The 11,108-nt window shown below is 35.2% G+C and overlaps 1 protein-coding gene across 1 annotated transcript in view; it reads right to left on the reverse strand.

The window, feature by feature from the left end:
* Positions 1-321: 321 nt before the first annotated feature.
* Positions 322-11,108, reverse strand: part of LOC110021978 (mediator of RNA polymerase II transcription subunit 27) — a 55,028-nt gene continuing 44,241 nt past the window's right edge. The window contains exon 8 of the mRNA XM_020720723.1: positions 322-782. The gene's annotated coding sequence lies outside the window, so the exon portion shown is untranslated. The remainder of the gene's footprint in view (positions 783-11,108) is intronic.

The raw sequence follows: 11,108 nt of genomic DNA on the forward strand, positions 1-11,108 counted from the left end.
ATAGGTGGGGTAGCTATCATTTAAGTTTCAAGGATGGGACCCTTCTATATTCCATATGCTGTTCAAAAAAGAAATACAGTCATTATTCCTAAAATCTTTAACATATAGTCACCAATTTTATTTTACATAAATTACATCGATTTCCAACCTAATATAATAGTTTTAAATAGCCATTACTTCAAATTTGAGACTGTGACACATAAAATGGAGTATATATCCTATTGACAGGCATAATCAATACAAAATATTTTGACAGATTCCACAGACGATCAGTGAAATTACAGCCGCACAAATTTTTACAAAAATATCATCTTTCAAGATAAAATTCTTATTATAATCACATTGTCTATATTATGAACCGCTTTTTCCTAAATAATTTAGTTTTACTGCATCTACCAAAGAGGATATTGAGAGAAATATAAAAAAAAAGATAAAATGTAGATAACTGAAGCTATATCTTAACAATGTTCCTATCCTATTATTTGTTTAAGATTAAGCATCTGAAGACAATTTGGACTTTAATGAAGCGTTGGGACAAAGTCTGTGGCCCTTTACCTGAAAGTTTGGCTCGCTGGCTTGGTCAGGATGTTAGCCTCATGATATTGCCAATTCCACCGTTGAGATATAAGCAAGTGTAGAATCTTCCTTTAGAAGACCATGACAAATTAAGTAAAGAAATAATAGAGATATAGATAGAGTTCCGGGCAATAACCAATGGGATGATGCCATCAGTCTTTTACAACAGCACCTGAAATGAACGTTGTGGAATTCTGGCCATTAATCTGCAAAGAAAGTCGCTTTCAATTTGTTACTTAGAGTTTGGATCAGCAAATAAAAGAATTAAAAGCGATTTAATAAATGAAACAGCTGGTCAATGTTGAAAGCAACATATATGTTTAAAAATAGCATGGCAAGGCGCGGTCTTAATTGGGTTAATAAACAAGTAATTTTTTTCCGATGCAGGTTCTACTGAAATTATCAATGGTAAATCTAGGCCAGTAATTATAATAAAAAAAATGTTAATAGTAAGTTTTTTAGAGTTACGATTATTATTCAAGTCTGTTTGTAAAAAAAAAAAATAGCAGTTGTTTACATCAAACTAGATAGAGAAATGATAGAAGTTTCCAATAGACTCATCAGCACGGGGACTTAGCAAAATTGCATTAGAAGTTTCCAATAGACTCATCAGCACGGGGACTTGGCAAAATTGCATTCAAAACCAGAGTAATCAGTCAACGGATGATATCCTTCGAGATTCTTAAAATTAGAGATAAAAAGTGTGAGAGAAGAACATATTGACTTGCCAAATTAATGAGGTAAATGATTGCTTTAGAGTTAATTTAAACAGAATGCACAAATTGCTTGTTGAGGATCCGATGTGGGCCGCGATGGTATTATCTATAAATTTTCCAAACCGCCCCCATAAAGTTAAAAATATATGTATATCACTCCCAACTTGAATTGTGATTGATAGAGGGCATGGGCATTGATAAGGATATCTATCTAAGGTTTTGTTGAAGTGCAAAGTATTTGAATGAAATCTTCATCGTTTTTTACTTTTTTATAAAATTTCTATAAATTTTCAGATGTTTAGTTCTATCATGATGGATTAGATCTTTGGTAATGTCAATTGTAGCTCAGTTGCCGCATATCACAATCATTAGCTCTTTAATAATAATTGGATTTACAAAAATCATTTGAGCTACATTCATTCCCAAATTTCATAATATATGGCCCTGAATTATAATTTAACGCTATGCCTAACAACCACCACCTATTTTACTTCTCCAAGTGTCAAGTTACCCCATACAAATGAATCATAGCCAGAGGTGAATTTTCAATCAAATTATAAACCACCCAGTTAGCATCAGTAAAAATTTTCCTTCAAAAGATAAACATTTTCTTTTAGTCCTTTTTAGGCACCCAAAATATCCTGGTAAATAGCATCAAATTGTTTCTTAGCAGAAGTATTCAGTAATCGGCCAACTAGATCGGCAGAGTAAAAAAAAAAAATGTAAAATATTGGTACCATTCTGTTTATGAAAAAGGTGTTAACATTTGATCATATTTTGTTGATAGGAGTCATTTGCATCGCATCATTATAGTTTTTTTTAGAAGATCTAGCTTATATTTTTGTTGAGTGGTAGAAATACCTTTCTTCGATTTTGTGATTTTCATAGCCCAGAAATAATTTAATGTTTCCAAATCTTTCATTTAAAAATCATTAGCAAAAAACCTATTTAGTCTATTGATTTCTTCTTAATCATGCGAATTAGGATAATATCGGCAGCATAAACAATCAAGATAGTTATTAAGACCAATGAGTAATTCTTTACAAATAAGACAAGGTCATCCTAATCTTAGCAGTATCCATATTTTTTATGATAATAGTGAATCTCTCGAACCAATTTCTTCAAGATTTCTATCGGCCTTCCACAGATTTCTCAAGTTTGCATACTTTATCATCATTGGATTTAAATCACGAAGGAATATCCATATATACTTCTTTTTCAAGCTCTCTATTTAAAAAAGGCATTTTTTAAATCTAGTCAGTGAAGAGGCCAATCAATTTTCACAGCTAGAAAGAAGATGGCCCAAGAAAAATTAAACTTAACAACTAGTACAATGGTTTCTTTTGATAATAAATGCTATAAGTACGAGTAAATCCTTTTGCAAACAATTTAGCTTTGTGCCTTTCAATGCTTCCAAAAACCTTATATGTTCTATTGAAGATTTATTTGTATTAAACAGATTTTTCCCCCTTCTGGTAGAGATTGAAAGTTGGCATGTGCCATTCTTTTCGAATGATTTCATTTCATGAATATATTTTCAATCAAATATTATTAATGCCTCATGAACGTCATTGGGAATATTTATACTAGAAAGATCAACAATAAAATTACAAAACTGATAAGACAAGTTATTATAAGAAAGGTATTCACAAATTATATACTTTGAATAGAGTTTTGTTATTCATATATTTTCCGTATAAGCAATATCGTATTAAAATTAGAATCGAGTGAAGTGCCAAATTAATCTCCAACTATTTACATGACGTTTTAGTCCTGAGTTTATAGAAGTGCAAAAATAATCCCCATACTCTTTAAATTGGGGCTAAAAGAGTCCCCATGGATAACTACTAAAGCTTAATTTTAAAATAGTTGATGACTATTTTAGTACTTTCATAAACTCTAGGACTAAATGGCCCCATGTAAATTGTCAGAGACTAACTTTGGCAATTTACTCGATTAGAATTAGTGCTTTCTTGAGAAAGATGATCGAGGATTGGTTCAGATTCGTGGTTTTGTTGTAAGGAATGTCCGGTTCACAAATATTTAGTGAATTTTCCTAACATCAAGAATAAACTATGCCTTTATAGTTGGTTTCTCGTACATAATCTTGATAATTTTTAATTTGTTCCAAGGTTCTCAGCTTAAAATAGGTCAGGAAGAGATGCATACTTGAGGTCAATGGGATCAATAAAAAACTCATATACATGAAGAGCTTTTAAATTCTTATGAAAATGAGTTTTTGGAAAGAAATGCTAATTTTCAAAGAAAATGTTACATCCATCAAAGAAAATGTTACATCCATAGAAGTGTAGAAGGGAAAATAACATTTGTACCCTTGTTGGTTGAAAGAATAATAAATTAAGATGCGCGAAAAAGGGTTAGGGGTCCGCTGTTCTTTTCTATGAGGTGAGATGCGAGGAAAGACAGCATCAAAAGACTTTGAGTGGAACAGTGGAGATGGGTCTATTTGTGAAATTAAGATGCGCGAAAAAGGGTTAGGGGTCCGCTTTTCTTTTCTATGAGGTGAGATGCGAGGAAAGACAGAGCATCAAAAGACTTTGGGTGGAACAGTGGAGATGGGTCTATTTGTTGGATATGTTTCAATGGGGCTTGTGAATGAGCTTTGAATTTAAAAAGATATACTGCTATCAGAAAAACGTCTCCCCAATACTGATTTAGAACATTGCTATTTATCATGATGTATCTAGCTAATTTCAAAACATGTTTTTCTCTTTCAACAATTCAATTTGGTTGAGAAGCACTATGCAAACGTTTTGGTGTACAATCCCAAAATTGAAGAAGGTAATCCCCAAGGATTGAATAAGAATATTCTTTCCTATTATCAATCCTAAGGACTTCGATATGGGTTTTGAACTAAGTTTATAAAAAGAGAAGAAATTGATTAACAATTTGACAAGTTTGACATCCATCTTTCATTCAGATGAAAAAAGTAGCTCTAGTGTATACATCTATAAGAAGTACCAAGCCTTGGAAAATACAGCAGGTCACATGAGAGGACCTAAATTTCACTATGAATAATAAAGCAAGAAAGAGATGCTTACTAGAGTGGCGAGGAAAGGTGTTCCTAGTCTGTTGTGTCACTGAATAAAAGCTTGAATAATTTTTTGAGATAAATAAAGCTTGGATGATCAAGATAGAATCATAGGAGTGACATAACATGATTGTGCGCAATTGAGGACACAGTACATACTAAGCGTGTTTTATTTATAACATAAAAATTTTCTCCAGCATCCAAACAGTAGAGATCAACGTTCTCATTAGCATTGCCAAGCGTCCTTCTAGAAACTACATCCTGACAATCATACTGAGTAAAAAAACATGGATCATTTTTTTTGGTAATTTTATTGAGAGATGGAGATTACAAGAAAACTTGAGAACCAGTGAAATTGAGTTAAAAAATATGGAGTTTGAGATGTTGATTATTCTAATGCATGTAACTGAAGATAATGATCCATAGGCAATCCTTAAAGAGTACTCGTTGATATAGAGATATGTTTTGATATCCCCAAACATGTGATCTAATACACATGAGTCCACAATTTATGATTGGATCCTATCAATCTATGAACTTGTTGAACCCGGATTTGTTTGTCAATCACACCCCAAGGAATAGAGTGTAGAAAAAGAGGGAGAGCTAGAGAGAGAGAGAGACAGAGAGAAGAGTGGAAAATATATGAACAGTAAATTGTATTAATCGTGTTGACTTTTCCCGACCTTTTTGGATAAAATTGGATGTATCTGCCCTCCCATATGTTGACCTCATTTTGAGGTCGTTACTTTTTTTCTTAGGATCCTAGGATCTAGCTCTAGGGGTTCCTATTGACTATCCTAGAAAACTAGTATTGGAATCCATCCCCTTAGAAATTCTAGCCGCCTCCTATTTCTCCTGAGATGTCTCGCCTGAGTAGTCTCAAACCATTGTCCTATGGCCAAGTGGTAAAGGACTATCATGTGGAGACTCAGGGAGAAGTTCCCAATAGGATCTCAAGCCCTAAGAGAACCTTTTCAGGACTTCATCATCACACACGCACACAAAATGCACAAAATTCACTAAGTTGCACAAGATCGAACTTAAATTGAGCTTAAACGATGGGTGAAAATGCTAACTTCTCCGAACGACCTCCAACGACAAAATGAACTGCGTCAACGCGTTCGAGACACCAATTTTAGCTAGGAAAGACAATCATATTGTCATAATTCAGCGCACGAGCAAATTGCATGCAAATCGATAAATTCGTCAAAACGACATCCGAGGGTGAAACGGACCGCACCAGCGCGTCCGGAACGCCAAAATTATCTAAAATGGACATTCAATTTTCTACAATCTGACGCACGAATAAAAATGTACAAATCAAATTTTATTTTTGAAATATTAAATATTTTATATTAATATAATAATATTTATAACCCCACATGCGCAATCCCTACTCACGCACATGTTTCTTTTCCTTTCTTCACCGAGAGCCGACCCCTCATGCCCTAGCTCCTGCGATCGGCCGCACCCGAGCCGACCAATCGAGGCCATGCCCCGTCTTCCCCTCTCGCGTCTCCTCTGCCATTCTCGCACGCGACATTCCTCTTCCCTCACACGCGGCATTCTGCTGCAATTCACGCGCGCGACTCGCCTCCTCGAGCTCCGCTCGACCAAGCAGTTTTCCAACAGTGAAACTCCACCTGGCCGACTCTTCCTCTGCCCTAGGCTGCATTTCCTCCTCCCTAAAAGCATTTTCTCTTCCCCCTTTACCTAATTCGGCCACCATTAGGGTTGGTGGATGGCTGCTTCTCTTTCTTTTGCCTATAAAAACCCCACCTTGGGGAGGTCTTTAGGTTTTGGCCGAAAATAAGAAAAAAAGAGGGAGGTGCTGCCATTTTTTTTTTGGTTGATTCATCCTGTGTGTGTGCTTGACATATTTTTTTTGGAGTTTTGTTTTCTCTTGGGTAAAGCTTGAGAAAGGAGAAGAGTTTGAAAATTTTGAGAGAAAAAGGGAAAGGATTTAGGGCATCTCTGATCGTGAACATTTGTTGTTGTATTTCTCAAGGCTTTTCAGGAGATTTAGGCTTTTACATCGAGGTACTTAAGAGAGGTTTTTGCTAATTTTATTTTCTTAAGGCTGGTTCTTGAGTTTGCTTCAAGTCTGCATTAAAAAGTTATTCTTCTTCCTCCTTTCTGCAAGCATTCAAAGGAGATATTTGAATACCCTATTCATGCCTTGGTTTTGATATATAAGAGTATACGTTGGCAATTTTTTTCTGATGATTTCTTACCTAGCGACATGAGTAATATTTCTAATATCTGTCATTTGGAATTACTCCTGAATGCATGTTCTTTCTAATACACCTGGAATTGGGAAATTAAGACTACTTTAAGATTTATTTGAGCTTAGCATTACGAATGATAATGGCTATAGGATTATGAGCTGGAACATACTCCATATGGCTGTCTTTTTCTGCTTGAAATGCATGTTGGATGGAAATTTATTTATTTATTTATTTTTTTATTTTTTAGGTGTCTATTTAGAGGTCTCAGTTTTGCTCTATAATACTATTTGAAATACATGCTAAATGAAATGTTGGTTCAAATCTTGATTCTTAAGCTTTTCTATTATTATCACCCATGTTCCAATATATGTTGGAATTCGCTTATGCTTATTCGTTCTCTGTCTCTGTTCAAAGTATATGTTGGATGCAAATTTTGGGCTTTAAGATTTTGTGGAATCTGATTCTTGGTGGCTCTGTTTTGGCCCAAATGGTGGGCTCAATTTTAGCTTCTTTTGGATTAAATGCTAGATGAAAATTCTGCCATGTTTTGCCCCTGTGCTGGGCTCGGCTTGCCCCTGTGCTGGGCTCGGCTTGCCCCTGTGCTGGGTGTGATCTTGGCTCTTTTGGGTTGAACTAACGCTGGAAATGCTAATATGTTTTCCCCCATTTGATGGGTGCGGTTTTTGCTTAAATTATATTCTTTTCTTGAGCCTTTATGTTGGGTTTAATTTGGTTTGAGAAAAAAAATTGGTTTGGCTAAAAAAAATTATTTGTTGTTGGCTCACTTTTGATGGGTTTAGTTGAGCTAAAAATATGTTTTGGTTTGCCCCCCTGTGCTGGGCTCGGTTTGCCCCTTTGGTGGGCTCGATTTAGCCCTTTGTCGGGCTCGTTTTGGTCGGAAATTTTTCATATAAAGCTCCTCCTGAGATTTTTATTGGTCAAGTTTGTCATCCCAAAATTAATGATTTTAACATCTACTTCTATGTGGGGACGTTTGATACAAGCAGATTACCTCACTACCATGTCTTATGTGATGAAAAGAGTTTTAGTCCTAATAATCTATAAAAACTTGTCCAGTCACTCTCTTATGTATATCAAAGGAAATGTGATGCCAATACCTATGGTGGCTTTCTTTTATTGTCTCTGTCCGTGAGTTTAATCTTGGGGCTAGATTGTTCTCTTTGTGGTCCCTGCCGTGAGCATCCTAGTGTCCTGTTTGGTTGTTCTCTGTTGCCCCTGGTCGTGAGCCTCACCATGTGTTTATTGCCCTTGTGGCCTTCCTCTTGCTGCCTCTACCCGTAGGCTTATTCTGTGGTGGCTTTTTCTCTTCTCTTGGCCCTACCCGTGAGCTTAAATGGTGGTGGCCTTCCTCTTGCTACTCTTACCCGTGAGCCTTACTTTGTGACCTCTTCGTGTAATAGGTTGGGCTAGTGGTTTTCCTTCTCTATTGCCCCTGGTTATGAACACTTATATGGCTCTATATGGATAATTTCATGCTTATGTGATATGAAAAGATTTCAATGAAGAATGGGATTTCAATGAAGAATGGAATCAATGAAGAATGGAATTAAATGATTTTGACATCGGTGTGATTTTCTGGAAAGCTGGAGAGTTACTTCTTCTATTGGTTAATGTCCCTTCTTTTGTGAATATAAAGGGCTTGTACAATTTCATCTGAAGGAAACATAAGATTGATGCGAACTGGATTCATGAAAGGTTTGAAAATTCATAAAATTGTCATTTAGAAATGATACCCTTCTTGGGCGATCCAATTATAAAATTTGAGAAAATAATATACTCTGTATTGATTATCGGATCTTGGACTCTCTTTTTCAGATCTTTTTGTCATAGTTTTGAGGGTTGCTCCACCCTTTATTATTTTGATCTTTTGGGTAGATCAATTCCTTCTCTCTCTCATCCTCATTTTTATTTTTTTTTCTCGCTTCTTGGTTCGGTTTTCTGTGTTTATACTGTGCTTATGTCTGATACATGAGTGCTCATATATAGTCTTTTGATATATATGAAACCATCAAACAATGTCGCAAGTAGGTCGGTTTTGTTTTAGGGCTTAGACCGATGATGACAAAGGCATGTTAGTGGTAGAGCAGAATGACATCTCATCCTACAACACTAGGACTCAATGTTGGGACCTGATGAACTGTAGAATAAAAGTATCATTCACCGAAACAAGACTAGCAGGGGACCCGTACCTTCTTAGGTTGTTGGTGGTCCTACGTCCAATGACGTGATCGACTCGTGGACAACTATACATTTTAAAAAAAAACTTGATAAAACAAATGATAAAACGAATTGATAAGAACAGATACAATATTTATAAAAAAATATTTTCACTATAAAATAAATATAACTTTCCTTTTGTATGTCTGAAATATATGTGCATGCTAAAATATAAATTTTAAAAGTATCATAACATGGTTGTCCACTTGTTGATTATCGATATTGTGCTAACGAGTATCCTCCTAAGTTAGGTTTAGTAGGACATCCTTTTAGTGGAGTGGCGGGTTTTATACATCTGCGTGACCGATAGTAGCCTTCGACGTCCCTCGAATACAATTATATATATTTGAGCCTAGCCCCGACCCGAGTGTATGCGGTCCCCTCCTTTCGGATTTTTCCCCCTCTTTTCGGATTTTTCATATATTTTATCAAAATTTTTGGACAAAGCACTCGTGGTCTTTTCTCTGAGATTTTCCCGAGGTATTGATAATTTTATTTGAATTGTTAATCGTCAATTTTCTCGAGTTTTCTGTCGAGGATTATTCGTCAATTTTCTCGAGTTTTTTTCCAAGCAATGTTTCTATTGTTGATACAGTGAATAATAACTAGCTTAAAGGAGTAGCAGACCTCCCAAATATACAGGTTTGATTTACATTGCAGCATTTTATTTCACAGTATGTTATACTGTTCTCTCTGCATGTTATATTGTTCCCTCAGCATGTTATACCGTTCTCTTTCTTTACTGTATATTATATTGTTCTCTTCTTTCATACCACATGCTTTATTGCTTTGATACACACTATACCTTAGTATAGGAAAACCTAATAGTTACATAGGATCGACATCAAACACAAAGGTGCTACGGCGAAGAGCTTGGAGCGAACATTGTGGGCAGCACGACGAGGAACAACTTCAAAATGGATCTACAACATTAAAACACATTCACATCACCAAATATTTTTCTTAGTTCATAGGATTTAGAGGTGGTTTGTCTAGTGCAGCGTAAACCCTCACATATCACATTTAGGCTTCTGCATAACCTTCTTGTGCAATTATAAGTCCTAACACTTTAGGATTCCGAGATTACTGTATGGTATGGTGTAAATCCTCCTATCCTTTTAGTTTATTTGCACAATCAGATATCGTGCAAATATAAGTCATAAGTTTTAAATAAATTGCAAGATTAAACATTAAACAACATTATTTCAAAAACATAAAGCCAAACAAAAGGATAGTTGGGAAGTCATCGAGGTTTTCTTTGGACCGGTGATATCCCCCACTCTTCATTCATTTGGATTCTTGCAAATAACTGTTCATATTTTGGGCCACTCCCATTTGATTTTCTTATATCCAATTTTGAAAACCTAAATTTTAAAATCTTGAAAGCAAAAACACTGATTTTAATCGAGAGTTTTCTTGAATAATCCTGGTCATTTGAGATGTAATTAACTATAGGATTTGAGATGTAATTAACTATAGGGGTTTGTCTCTATAGGGAACTTGGAACCCAGATAAAATAAATCATATCTAATCCTTATATTAGGTAGGGGAACTTGTTGGCCTCATATAAAATATTTCTCAGACCAAACAAATGTCACAAACTCTTTAGTTTAGGTGATTGAGCCTACTACAAATGATATGTTTATTTTTCGGGATAAATATATTATTCGTGATATCGTGCTTGGTCATCCATACTATCCAAAATGTGAGACTCGCTTGGTCTTATCTATTTTTAAATTAAAATGTTACTTCCAAAACTTAAATTTACATCAAAACTATTTTCATATTTATAAAACTTATGTCCTTTTTCGAAAATCAAAATGTTTTAAAAATAAAACGGCCGATGTTTTGCCCCACCAGTTTGAAAATTAATAAAATTGTCATTTGGAAAGTATGCCCTTCTTGGGTTGATCCAATTATAAAATTTAATAAGTGATATCCTCTGGATTGATTCAAGGATCTTGGCCTCTTGTACAGATCTTTTTGTCATAGTTTTGAGGGTTGCTCCACCCTTTATTATTTCGATCTATTGGGTGGATCAATTCCTCCTCTCATCCTATTTTTATTTTTTTTCTCACTTCTTGATTCGATTTTCTGTGCTTATGTCTGATACATAAGTGTTCATATATAGTCTTTTGTTATATATGAAACCATCAAGTAAAGTCACAAGTAGGTCGATTTTATTTTAGGGCTTAGGGCAATGATGACAAAGGCATGCCGGTGGTAGAGCAGAATGATATCTCATCCTACAGCATCAGGACTTAATTTTGGGACCTGATGAACTGTAGGATGAAAGTA

This window comes from Phalaenopsis equestris, unplaced genomic scaffold, assembly GCF_001263595.1.
Source record: "Phalaenopsis equestris unplaced genomic scaffold, ASM126359v1 Scaffold000155, whole genome shotgun sequence".
NCBI classification, from domain to species: domain Eukaryota; kingdom Viridiplantae; phylum Streptophyta; class Magnoliopsida; order Asparagales; family Orchidaceae; genus Phalaenopsis; species Phalaenopsis equestris.